The sequence below is a fragment of the Oncorhynchus mykiss genome, chromosome 17 (genome assembly GCF_057628025.1).
Source record: "Oncorhynchus mykiss isolate SJ-2025 chromosome 17, ASM5762802v1, whole genome shotgun sequence".
In the NCBI taxonomy this organism is placed as follows: domain Eukaryota; kingdom Metazoa; phylum Chordata; class Actinopteri; order Salmoniformes; family Salmonidae; genus Oncorhynchus; species Oncorhynchus mykiss.
Window position 1 is genome coordinate 11193856 of NC_143038.1, and position 14311 is coordinate 11208166.

Here is a 14311-nt window from a genome sequence, read left to right on the forward strand (position 1 = left end):
TAACTTCAGGCAGCGTGTCACACACCCACATAGTAGCTCCCCACCAGTGGTGGCTGGTGGGAGGAGCTATAGGAGGACAGGCTCATTGGAATGGCATAAATGGAATGTTATCAAACACATAAAACGTATGGAAACCACGTTTGACTCCGTTCCATTAATTCCATTCCATCAATCCATCATCATTCCATGGGGCGGCAGGGTAGCCTAGTGGTTAGAGCGTTGGACTAGTAACCGGAATGTTGCGAGTTCAAACCCCCGAGCTGACAAGGTACAAATCTGTCATTCTGCCCAGGCAGTTAACCCACTGTTCCCAGGCCGTCATTGAAAATAAGAATTTGTTCTTAACTGACTTGCCTGGTTAAAAAATAAATAAATAAAAAATTACAATGAGCATGTCCTCCTATAGATCCTCCCACCAGTCTCCACTGATCCCCACAGTACCATGGGGGGCCTATTCAATTTAAAGAAATGTTTTCTTGAGTGCACCCCTTTGATTGAAAAGAGCTCCTGTGGATGCATGTCATCCTACGTTACCATGAAAAACCACCCACTGTGATTTGACACTAGATAACCCACTATCTGAAATGTCTTGCTTGTCTTGTTACATCACCACACTAGTGTTTGTTTGAAGATGTACCGGATCCTTCCCTTGAAAACACTACATACCCAAGCCAGCAGAAAGAATTTGGAGGAGTGAAAGAGTTCAGAAGTGAAGTGGTTAGCCATAGCAACTCTGATCTCTGTCTCTAAACACACACACACACACTTTTTCTCCGTCACACACACATCCAACCCAGGGAACACAGTGGGGAATGCAGGCCCGGTGCCATGGGGACCAGAAGCCCTCCGATGCCTCTCTGCCACGTGCACGCACACCGAGAGGGGCCGTGTGTTCCTCTCCCTGGCCAATTAGCCAGCCACTGTTTACTCCTCTCAGAGTGGTTTACATTACAGCCTGCTGGTCGATGGTCAGGTGAGCTATCCTATCCACAGCTGGCCATATCAACATGGTGACGAGGGCCATTCTGTCAACACAGGCCTGGGATTTACGTAAAGAACAGGTAAGTGTACGAACAGGTAACGCTAAAATGGCAGTTGGCTTTGGGACTAATAGCCTTGGGAGTAAATAAAAGGGAGAAGAGGCATTGATTTGTTATTATAAATGGGCCTACAATTATCATAACACAGTTTCTCACCAGATTATTTTGGCCTTCAAAGGGCAAAGAAAAAGGAGCCAAAGTTCAATGAAAGGGCATAATGGAAATGGGGAATGTTTTCTGTTGTGAATCTCATAGGGATAGATAGACTTGTGTGTACTCTATGCAGACAGAAGGAGAATTAGATATTCTGTGCTTATATAACGCTATTGCTCTGGAAATCAATAAAGTGAAAACATAGCAGAACGGAGTCGTGCTCGAGCTACTTTGATGTAAACAGTGTTGAGACTCTAGCTCTGCTTGACACCAGAGGTTGCAGTGTAAGAATAGAGAAGAAAATCTTCCATCAAAGCGAAAAGCGTAATTGTACTGAACCCTGCTCTTTTGACAACATTCTCCTTCGTATCGTTTGATATAGTCGAGGACTATCAAGATTGCAGAGGCAAAGTCTTTTTGAAGATAAAGACGCGAGACCAAAACATAAGACTTGTTTACCTGGCACAGATGGCGACATCTCCTCACAACAAGTGGAGCTACCTCGCATCCAGAGCGAGGCCAGAGGAGAAGCGTGCTCTGTTCTAGAATCCCCACGAGCAGTACACGCATGCAATTCTCTTTCCAATTCTCATTTCCGATGGGACAGTGGTTCATTTTACCCATCAGGCACGACAATGTCCGAGTATCATTTAGCCTTTACCAAATCAAAGTAATTTATATAGCCCTTCGTACATCAGCTGATATCTCAAAGTGCTGTACAGAAACCCAGCCTAAAACCCCAAACAGCAAGCAATGCAGGTGTAGAAGCACGGTGGCTAGGAAAAACTCCCTAGAAAGGCCAAAACCTAGGAAGAAACCTAGAGAGGAACCAGGCTATGTGGGGTGGCCAGTCCTCTTCTGGCTGTGCCGGGTGGAGATTATAACAGAACATGGCCAAGATGTTAAAATGTTCATAAATGACCAGCATGGTCCAATAATAATAAGGCAGAACAGTTGAAACTGGAGCAGCAGCATGGCCAGGTGGACTGGGACAGCAAGGAGTCATCATGTCAGGTAGTCCTGAGGCATGGTCCTAGGGCTCAGGTCCTCCGAGAGAGAGAAAGAAAGTGAGAAAGAGAGAATTAGAGAGAGCACACTTAAATTCACACAGGACACCGAATAGGACAGGAGAAGTACTCCAGATATAACAAACTGACCCTAGCCCCCCGACACATAAACTACTGCAGCATAAATACTGGAGGCTGAGACAGGAGGGGTCAGGAGACACTGTGGCCCCATCCGAGGACACCCCCGGACAGGGCCAAACCCACTTTGCCAAAGCACAGCCCCCACACCACTAGAGGGATATCTTCAACCACCAACTTACCATCCTGAGACAAGGCTGGGTATAGCCCACAAAGATCTCCGCCACGGCACAACCCAAGGGGGGGGGGGGGGGGGGGACAGGACGACCACATCAGTGACTCAACCCACTCAGGTGACGCACCCCTCCCAGGGACGGTGTGAGAGAGCCCCAGTAAGCCAGTGACTCAGCCCCTGTAATAGGGTTAGAGGCAGAGAATCCCAGTGGAAAGAGGGGAACCATAGGGCCAGAAACAGGAGTTAGTTAGAACATGCAACAGAAAACATTCAAATACGGGAAACCAAAATGAGCATTTTTTTAAATCGGATCATGTCCAAGTAGTCCCTCCCTGTTGTCTGTATCCTTCCGTTTGGTGCCTAATGAATACCACCCAGAGGGACTGTCGACAATGTTTGGCACAACCTGTTTAACATCCTGAATGTCACCTCAAATCAACACCCAATGGATAGATTGCATCCAGTTTGCTGAGTAGAGTATTGGAAGCTATTTTGTAGATGACATCGCCAAAGTCGAGGATCGGTAGGATAGTCAGTTTTACAAGGGTAAGTTTGGTGGCGTGAGTGAAGGAGGCTTTGTTGCGAAATAGAAAGCCGAATCTAGATTTGATTTTAGATTGGAGATGTTTAATATGAGTCTGGAAGGAGAGTTTACAGTCTAACCAGACACCTAGGTATTTATAGTTGTCCACATATTCTAGGTCGGAACCGTCCAGGGTGGTGATGCTAGTCGGGCGGGAGCGGGCAACGAATGGTTGAAAAGCAAACATTTGGTTTTACTAGCGTTTAAGAGCAGTTGGAGGCCACGGAAGGAGTGTTGTATGGCATTGAAGCTCGTTTGGAGTCTAATTAGCACAGTGTCCAAGGAAGGGCCAGAAGTTTACAGAATGGTGTCGTCTGCGTAGAGGTGGATCAGGGAATCGCCCGCAGCAAGAGCGACATCATTGATATATACAGAGAAAAGAGTCGGCCCGAGAATTGAACCCTGTGGTACCCCCATAGAGACTGCCAGAGGTCCGGACAACATGCCCTCCGATTTGACACACTGAACTCTGTCTGCAAAGTAGTTGGTGAACCAGGCAAGGCAGTCATTAGAAAAACCAAGGCTATTGAGTCTGCCGATAAGAATAAGGTGATTGACAGAGTCGAAAGCCTCGGCCAGGTCAATGAAGATGGCTGCACAGTACTGTCTTTTATCGATGGCAGTTATGATATCATTTAGTACCTTGAGCGTGGCTGAGGTGCACCCGTGACCGGCTCGGAAACCGGATTGCACAGCGGAGAAGGTACGGTGGGATTCGAAATGGTCAGTGATTTGTTTATTAACTTGGCTTTCGAAGACTTTAGAAAGACAGGGCAGGGTGGATATAGGTTTGTTACAGTTTGGGTCTAGGGTATCACCCCCTTTGAAGAGGGGGATGACCGTGGCAGCTTTCCAATCTTTAGGGAGCTCGGACGATACGAAAGAGAGGTTGAACAGGCTGGTAATAGGAGTTGCAACAATGGCGGCGGATAGATTGTCAAGCCCAGCTGATTTGCACGGGTCCAGGTTTTGCAGCTCTTTCAGAACATCTGCTGTCTGGATTTGGGTGAAGGAGAAGCTGGGGAGGCTTGGGCGAGTAGCTGCGGGGGGGGCGGAGCTGTTGGCCGGGGTTGGAGTAGTCAGAAGGAAGGCATGGCCAGCCGCTGAAAAATGCTTATTGAAATCTTTGATTATCATGGATTTATCAGTGGTGACCGTGTTACCTAGCCTCAGTGCAGTGGGTAGCTGGGAGGAGGTGCTCTTGTTCTCCATGGACTTTACAGTCCCAAAACGTTTTGGAGTTAGAGCTACAGGATGTGAATTTCTGCTTGAAAAAGCTAGCCTTTGCTTTCCTGACTGACTGCATGTATTGGTTCCTGATTTCTCTGAACAATTGCATATCGCGGGGACTATTCAATGCTATTGCAGTCCGCCACAGGATGTTTTTGTGCTGGTCAAGGGCAGTCAGGTCTGGAGTGAACCAAGGGCTATATCTGTTCTTATTTTTGCATTTTTTTTAACAGGGCATGCTTATCTAAGATGGTGAGGAAATTACTTTTAAAGAATGACCAGGCATCCATCCTCTACTGACGGGATGAGGTCAATATCCTTCCAGGGTACCCGGGCCAGGTCGATTAGAAAGGCCTGCTCGCAGAAGTGTTTTAGGGAGCGTTTGACAGTGATGAGGGGTGGTCAACGGACCCATAGCAGATACAGGCAATGAGGCAGTGATTGCTGAGATCCTGATTGAAAACAGCAGAGGTGTATTTGGAGGGCAAGTTGGTCAGGATAATGTATATGAGGGTGCCCATGTTTACGCATTTAGGATTGGGTTCCTTGATGATTTGTGTGAGATTGAGGGCATCTAGCTTAGATTGTAGGACTGCCGGGTTTTAAGCATATCCCAGTTAAGGTCACCTAACAGAACGAACTCTAAAGCTAGATGGGGGGCGATCAATTCACAAATGGTGTCCAGGGCACAGCTGAGAGCAGAGGGGGGTCGATAGCAGGCGGCAACAGTGAGAGACTTATTTCTGGAGAGGTTAATTTTTTTAATTAGAAGTTCAAACTGTTTGGGTATAGACCTGGAAACTATGACAGAACTTTGCAGGCTATCTCTGCAGTAGATTGCAACTCCTCCCCCTTTGTCAGTTCTATCTTGACTGAAAATGTTGTAGATGGGTATGGAAATCTCAGAATTGTTGGTGGCCTTCCTGAGCCAGGATTCAGACACGGCAAGGACATCAGGGTTGGCGGAGTGTACTAAAGCACTGAGTAAAACAAACATTGGGAAGAGGCTTCTGATGTTGACATGCATGAAACCAAGGCTTTTTCGATCACAGAAGTCAACAAATGAGGGTGCCTGGGGACACGCAGGGCCTGGGTTTACCTCCACACCACCCGAGGAACAGAGGAGGAGTAGGATAAGGGTACAGCTAAAGGCTATCAAAACTGGTCGCCTAGAGCGTTGGGGACAAGAATAAAAGGAGCCGATTTCTGTGCGTGTTAGAATAGATTCAGGGCATAATGTGCAGACAGGGGTATGGTGAATGCGGGTACAGTGGAGGTAAGTCCAGGCACTGAGTGATGATAAGAGAGGTTCTATCTCTGGATAAGCTGGTTATAATGGGTGAGGTCACCACATGTGTAGGAGGTGGGACAAAGGAGGTATCAGGGGTATGATGAGTGGAACTAGGGGCTCCATTGTGAACTGAAACAAAGATAACTAACCTAAACAGCAGTATACAAGGCATATTGACATATGAGAGAGACATACAGCGAGGCATAAAGTAATCACGGGTGAGACAACAACAGCTAATCAGCACAAACAACAACAGGTAAAATGGCGATGACAGGGCGGAGAGGGTCGGCTAACTGCACACAGAGCCTGAGTTCGCGACTGGGGCCGGTTGAAGGCACAGCGGATGGAGTCGTGTCGTGGAGTTGCGGCGGGGCGCCGTGTCGACAAAGGATCCAAGTCAGATGGCAAAAGATGTATTGTAGTTGTAGTAATTTAGTTTTCTAGCCGGGAGATGCACCTGGCTCACGGCTAACTGGTGCTAACTTTGGGGTAGGGGCGTTAGCCACTATAGCCACTCGGTATCAGCGGTGATCCGGTGCCAATTTCCAGAGCTTACAGCAAGAATCCAGTGGAGTAGTGTGTTCTAGACTTGTTTGGGTGGAGACCGGGTGAACAACTGAGTAGGCTGGGAGGTGAGCCTCAGGGATAGCTTCAGTACTGGGTAACTCGATGGGTGCTAGCTAGCTGTGAAGATCATGAGTAATGGTCCAGGGATTACGGCAGGAATCCGGCGTTGTAGTGGGGAGACAGTCCGTTACTGGTAGGCTGGCGAGTATTATCCAGTCAAAAAAAAAGGGCTGTGCAGAAGGTAAAGGCCGCTAGCAGTGGCTAACAATGACTAAATAGCTTGTAGCTAATTAGCTGGTTAGCTTCTGATGGCTAGGTGGTTCTTGCTATAATAAAAAATAATAGCGGTTCCGTATCACATTGAGTGAGGCAGGTTACCGGAAGGTATAATTGAACTAAAATGGAGAAGAGATTGAAAATAAAATTGAAATATATACAAAAAGACGAAAAATACAAAAGTACACGAGAGGATGAAAAAAACATGTCTGCACTGCTACGCCATCTTGGAATCCAATGGAGGAGTACCTGGGCTATCAAATCGGGCCGGGAAATGTGAAGCCTCAAGAATAAAAATCACTGCCATTAGGGAATGGCCGGTGCCTCGAACCAAGAGGCAAGTGAAGTCGTTCCTGGAGTTAGCAGGCTACTACAGTTGATTTGTACCTAACGAGCTTGCAATAGCTTCTCCCCTCACAGACCCAATGAAGGCACGACTACCCCAGACTGATCGACGGAGGACACACAAGTGGCGTTCCAGGCCTTGAAGGTCCATCTATGTTCGCACCCGGTACTCGTCAACCCTGACTTCTCAAAACACCTCCTGGTCCGGACAGACGCGTCTGACACAGGGGTAGGGGCCGTCTTGTCCCAAGAGCAGTAAGGCAAGGAGCACCCAATCATGTATGTCAGCAGGAAGCTCCTCCCGAGGGAAAAGAAGTACTCGATTGTCGAGAAGGAGTGCCTCGACGTGAAGTGGGCACTGGATACACTGTCAAGTATTACCTCCTCGGGAGGAAGTTCACCCTGATCACTGACCATGCCCCCCTTGTGTGGATGGCAAGAGGTAATGACACGAATGAACGTGTCACCTGGTGATTCCTGTCCTTACAGCTATTCTCTTTCTCTGTCATCCACAGATCGGGGCTCCAGCATGGCAATGCGAACGCCCTCTCCAGGAGGGATGCAAACTTAGCCCTGAACACGCCTCCATCCTGTAGGGCAAAGGGGGGAGGGGGGTATCCCGAGAGGTCTACCCCGGGGTGTACTCCCTCTGCTGGGAGTACACGGGCTGGGCACCCCAACACCGATGGCTCTAATTAGAGGTAATTAGGGGAACGTGCCAACCAGCCAGAGAGGCCACATAAAAGGAGCACTGTGGCACACCAAGGGGGAGAACCGAGAGACCGATACAGAGCAGAAGCTGAGAAGAAGGACCAAGCCAAACCTACGTGATTTCGTTGTTCTGTTTATTTTATTGCCTAGTAAAGTTGTGTTTGTTGACTAGAACCTCCCTGTTTCTGTGTTCATCTCCGCACGCTCAACCCAACACCCCACGGTTTACCTCACAGTTCTTACACAAAAGGGCATTATCATCATTTTCACAATTTCTGAGTGTTATTTTGACCTCATAGTGTGGGAATATATATATATTTTTCAAACAAGAAAAATCCAGTTTTGACTGCATTGCCCCTTTAAGATTGACGCAATTGAGATAACGATAATCAATTGTTTGACTAGTGACAATATAGTGCATTAGCTCTAGTATAGTTCTATGATTGTGTTATTATATTGGAGTTTCTTATCTACGGTGACTGACATGTCAACACCACAGCGTGCCTGCCTTGCAACGTGTTATGATTCATTTCTGCAGCAGCTGGGCACACATGGCATAATTCAGGTTAAATGCCAGGCTGAAGGATGCCCATCATGCCAGTAGGCCAACACCAGTAGTGTCCACACTGTCCACACACTAAAACACAGACAAAGTAGACTAAACACTGTGTCCACAATAACACAAGCACACCAACACTAACACTCCCATGAGTGCAAGTAGGGCAACACCAGTATACACAGTGTTCACACAGACACTACCACTAACATCACTAATAGTTACACTAACACTAACCTACTTACACAGTAACACACTGGAACACAGAAGAACAGAATCCACTGCAGTTTACTGGGTTGATATTGGATGGGTTGACAGCTGTCCAGTGTGTATGACTCTGCAATTCCGGGTCATAAACATATGAAAATGGGAGCAAGACATCATTCAAATCCGTTTTTAGATTGGAAAAAAAAAACGTTATCTTGTGCAAGGAAATATGCATTTTTAAATGAAAGGATTTCCATCTGTTGTCCTTGGATACAGACCAAATTGTCATATACTCAAACCTTCTATGAGAGAATCATATCCAAATCCCTGTTTATAAGTCCAGCTGTAGCATACCACGTGTACATCCATCTGCTAATGCACTGAACGATTCTGTCTTTTCTGTTGTCTCTCAAAAGGTTTTGATCCATGCGATACAGATCACTGGAAGTTGGTGGCACCTTCATTTGGGAGAACTGGCTCGTGGTGATGACTGGAGAATAATCAGGGGAATGGTCTCATACTGTACATGAAACACATGGTTTACAGGTTTTTTTATTCCCTTCCAATTGCTTCGTTCTGGCCATTATCATGAGCCGCTCTCCTCTCAGCAGCCTCCGCTGATACAGGTATGTGATTTAATATGAATAATGAAGAAGCTTATTGCGTGATTGTGCAGAATGCACATGGCAATGACTGAGGCCTGCTCGATTGCACCAATAAACAGAAAGCCTCATGGTTACAAAACTTCTAGATCATCTTGCCTCAACAATTCCTAGTTCCAAGAAAAATTGGCCAAACTATGAAGAATCTACAGTAATGTATGTCTGTGGCTTTCTGCTCCTTCAAATTAAAGACCCAACCGCCGTCCTCATCTTGTGGGCAGATGAGTCAATAGTCCTGCCGGTGCTGGCTTGAATGGGGACATGTGGTCAATGTATACACAGAGTACACAGAGAATAGGCCTGCAGATGGATCTCATTAGGGAAGACCCCCACACCTTTCCCATGCACCACTGCTTCGGCCATTTCCTCCTCGTTAAAGGGGGAGGCGGTTAAGTAACCTATGTTGCTGTGTTTATGTAACGCCTGGCAACCCAGCCCTCCTCCCCCACCCTCACATTCTAGGTTGTCTTGAGAGCATATTCTTCCGGTATTGTTGTATTGATACACCAGTCTCCGCCTGAGTGCTCTACAGCACAGCACAGCACAGCACAGCACAGAGAGAGGAGAGAGAGAGAGAGAGAGAGAGAGAGAGAGATTCTCAAACTCTGAGTGCTCCAATGGTTGCATAATTGTGTTCCAGCCCAGCACCAACGCACATGATTCAATTAATCAAAGGTATGAAGATTAATTGAGTAGTAGAATCGGGCGTGATCTTACTGGTATATTGCTGGGCGGCAGGTAGCCTAGCTGTTGGGCCAGTAACCGAAGAGTAGCTGGTTTGAATCCCTGAGCCGACTAGGTGAAAAATCTGTCAATGTGCCCCTGAGCAAAGCACTTAACCCTAATTGCTTCTGTAAATCGCTCTGGATAAGTGTCTACTAAAATGTCAATGTAACTAAAAAGGTGCAACTCTGGGGACACAGCAAGGCTGGAATTGAAATGATCTGCATTAGATGGTAATGATGTGTTCATACGTTGTCGGTGCAGCATTTGAGGGAATAACCTATTGGTTGGGTTACCCCTTTGCTGTGATGTGTGTTTTATATGGTGTGTCTTATCTTATCTGGCAGGCTACACTCTAGGCAGTCTCTTCTGCTGATGTGTGTGGGTCTGGTAGTGGTACTCTCTCTATCCTACTCTTTTCCTTTAGGCAGGGTTAATATCTGCCTGGCGCCCAAACAAAATCCTTGTCTTTACCTCTCTCCAACAATACCGCTACATTGTTAGTCAAGTGTTGATAGTCACTAGTCTATTTCTGTACTACAATAGAGTCGACAGTATTAGACTGGGTATCTGTATAGCACTTTGTGACAACTGCTAATGTAAAAAGGGCTTTATAAAATACATTTGATTGGTTGAGTATACTGCTCTCCAGCGAGTGTTCAATTTGGAACCCTCAAAAAAAAAATTCAGGTCTGTTGACCGCAAACTTGAACTTGAAAATTCTGTGCAACTTCCAGCACATGTTTATTGTGAACAGTGAGGGTGTACCTGCTTTAAGTTCAAGTTTCAAGTCCAAGTAGGTTCCTGTGGCTAGTAAAGTAAAGAAAAACGTTGACAGTGTTAACCAACAGGGAAAACTCTATAAAGTTGAGTGAAGTTCAATCTCGTGCTTCTCTTAGTGGTCTGATTAGTTCTTCTGTGCAGATCTGCTTGGCAGTCTCAGGCTACTGTGCGCCCATTGGAAGCAACTACCTGTTATGTACCCAGAACACGGACATCGTCTGTTCCTTTTGACACTGGGTTTGTGGAAACACAGGCACATTAAGCCTTCCGACTGTCTGCAATCCCAGACTAAAAAACGCACAATGCATTTGGAAAGAGAGACGGCACGAGCCAGCAAGGCGCCTAGAACCCAAATCTGGTTAAATAAATATTCCCACCGGACCAATGAGAACCAATCTAAATATTGATTTATCATTTCGGTTGTTGTCTCCTGTTCCAAATATGTACCGGACCGGGTGCAGTGTCAATGCAAATCGCCCTCCTCAAAGTCACATATCAAAAGTTGACATGAGACAATATTGGTTCGGGTATGAGATTAATCCACGGCTTTAGGGAGACGGTATAACAAACATCAGTCGTGAGTCCTCGTTTGATCCATGGAAAGAGTGAACAGCTGAGAGAACAGCTGACGGTCTGTTTCTCAAGCCTTTGTCTCAACTGTTGTTGTTTTTTTATTATCTCACGTGCTGACCGAGAATAAGTATGCATAAGCATTGTACAGCAAAAGTAACATTTTAAAAATCAATAAATGTGTTATTCCAAAAGGTGTTATTATAAAATACACTGCTCAAAAAAATAAAGGGAACACTTATACAACACAATGTAACTCCAAGTCAATCACACTTCTGTGAAATCAAACTGTCCACTTAGGAAGCAACACTGATTGACAATACATTTCACATGCTGTTGTGCAAATGGAATAGACAACAGGTGGAAATTATAGGCAATTAGCAAGACACCCCCAATAAAGGAGTGGTTCTACAGGTTGGGACCACAGACCACTTCTCAGTTCCTATGCTTCCTGGCTGATGTTTTGGTCACTTTTGAATGCTGGCGGTGCTTTCACTCTAGTGAAAGTCTACAACCCACACAAGTGGCTCAGGTAGTGCAGTTCATCCAGGATGGCACATCAATGCGAGATGTGGCAAGAAGGTTTGCTGTGTCTGTCAGTGTAGTGTCCAGAGCATGGAGGCGCTACCAGGAGACAGGACAGTACATCAGGAGACGTGGAGGAGGCCGTAGGAGGGCAACAACCCAGCAGCAGGACCGCTACTTCCGCCTTTGTGCAAGGAGGAGCACTGCCAGAGCCCTGCAAAATGACCTCCAGCAGGCCACAAATGTGCATGTGTCTGCTCAAACGGTCAGAAACAGACTCCATGAGGGTAGTATGAGGGCCCGACGTCCACAGGTGGGGGTTGTGCTTACAGCCCAACACCGTGCAGGATGTTTGGCATTTGCCAGAGAACACCAAGATTGGCAAATTCGCCACTCTTCGCAGATGAAAGCAGGTTCACACTGAGCACATGTGACAGTCTGGAGACGCCGTGGAGAACGTTCTGCTGCCTGCAACATCCTCCAGCATGACTGGTTTGGCTGTGGGTCAGTCATGGTGTGGGGTGGCATTTCTTTCCTCCATGTGCTCGCCAGAGGTAGCCTGACTGCCATTAGGTACCGAGATGAGATCCTCAGACCCCTTGTGAGACCATATGCTGGTTGGCCCTGTGTTCCTCCTAATTCAAGACAATGCTAGACCTCATGTGGCTGGAGTGTTTCAGCAGTTCCTGCAAGAGGAAGGCATTGATGCTATGGACTGGCCGCCCGTTCCCCAGACCTGAATCCAATTGAGCACATCTGGGACATCATGTCTCGCTCCATCCACCAATGCCACATTGCACCACAGACTGTCCAGGAGTTGGCGGATGCATTAGTCCAGGTCTGGGAGGAGATCCCTCAGGAGACCATCTGCCACCTCATCAGGAGCATGTCCAGGCGTTGTAGGGAGGTCATACAGGCACGTGGAGGCCACACACACTACTGAGCCTCGTTTTGACTTGTTTTAAGGACATTACATCAAAGTTGGATCAGCCTGTAGTGTGGTTTTCCACTTTAATTTTGAGTGTGACTCCAAATCCAGACCTCCATGGGTTGATACATTTGATTTCCATTGATAATTTTGGTGTGATTTTGTTGTCAGCACATTCAACTATGTAAAGAAAAAAGTATTTAATAAGAATATTTCATTCATTCAGATCTAGGATGTGTTATTTTAATGTTCCCTTTATTTGTTTGAGCAGTGTAATATTGATGGCTGAGCACAGACTGGATTCAAACAGACATCATAGATGGATGTTGATAATACTAGAACTAAGGGTTGAGTAGCTATCGCTTCAGCTTGTTTATTCATTAACTGTAGCACAGTACCGGGCATTGTACTGGAAGTTAAAACGCAGGCACACATTCAGGAAAATGAAGGACTGCTTAATCCTGCATTAGTTGAAGCCTGACATGGATAGATACATTGGGTGTTTTTCAAGTGGCACCCTATTCCCTGTGTAGTGCACTACTTTTGACCAGGGCCCATAGGGAATAGGATGCCATTTAGGACCATCAATGTCCTGAAAGGACTCAAAGCAACAAGCCCCAGTTGATTTGAACGAATAAGGACATGCAGTGCCATTGGGAACATTCAGCCTGCAGGTTGGGCGACAGCTAAGGACAGCTAAAGGAGAACTGGGGGGGGTTTCTGGTTATTGGGTCACAATGACCGTCTTCAAAAAACATTTGAGGCACAATCAATCAATCAGCACCCCACTGCTCTTTCCCAAAATAGTTTGAAGGAATCAGATTGAATTAGAGAAAGGCCTCGGATAGGAGGGCATACTCAAAAGAGAACTCAGCAGTGCTCGCTATTGAGTTTTATTGACAGTTGATGTTCAGCTCAGCAGTCCAATGTGACTGATGCTTTAGAACATGCACAGTGATGGTGGGTGGATAGGGGTGTGCGAGTACATGTGTACATGTAACAGGGTGTATTCCGTTCTGCCCCGAGCAGAAATCGAACCAGCAACCTTCTGCACAACAACACACTACTCAAAGCCAATTGCTTAGCCAAGAGAGCAAGATACCTGTTCATCACTTTTTGAGCGACAGTTGGCTTTCGAGCACGGGGAAGGTGGCTTTAGATCACATGAACACATGCACTACCAGCTCATACCTACCTACCACACCCCTCATGACTTGTTCTTTCTACGTGAGAGTCATGAACATAATTAATGTTGTATGTTTACTAACCCTAAAACCAGAGGTCAACAGGTGTCAACCACAGGAGGTTGGTGGCACCTTATTTGGAGAGGATGGAATCATGGTAATGGCTGGAGCTGAATTAGTGAAATGGTATCAAATACATCAAACAAAAATGAAACAAATAAAAACATGTGGTTTCAGCCACCTGACTGGCGCAGTGATCGAAGGCATTGCATCGCAGTGCTGGCTGTACCACTAGAGTTTCTGGGTTCAAGAACCAGGATTTGTCGCGACCCGGAGACCAATGGGGCAGTGGACAATTGGCCCAGCGTCGTCTGGGTTAGGGGAGGGTTTGGCCCGGCAGGGATTTCCCTGTCTCATCGTGTTCTAGCGACTCCTGTGGCAGGCTGGGCGCTGACACGGTCCCAGGTGCATGGTGTTTCCTCCAACACATTGGTGCGGCTGGCTTCTGGGTTAAGTGGGCATTGTGTTGTGTCAAGAAGCAGTGCGGCTTGGTTGCGTTGTGTTTCGGAGGACACACGGCTCTCGACCTCTTTGCCTCTCCCGAGTCCATACGGGAGTTGCAGCGATGAGACAAGACTGTAACTACCAATTGGATAC

The 14311-nt window shown here is 46.7% G+C and overlaps 1 long non-coding RNA gene across 1 annotated transcript; it reads left to right on the forward strand.

Moving 5' to 3' along the window:
* Positions 1–130: 130 nt before the first annotated feature.
* Positions 131–7687, forward strand: LOC149975727 (uncharacterized). The gene is made up of 2 exons (XR_016487738.1): positions 131–1061; positions 7321–7687. It is a non-coding gene; the product is annotated as an uncharacterized LOC149975727 (long non-coding RNA).
* Positions 7688–14311: the final 6624 nt, after the last annotated feature.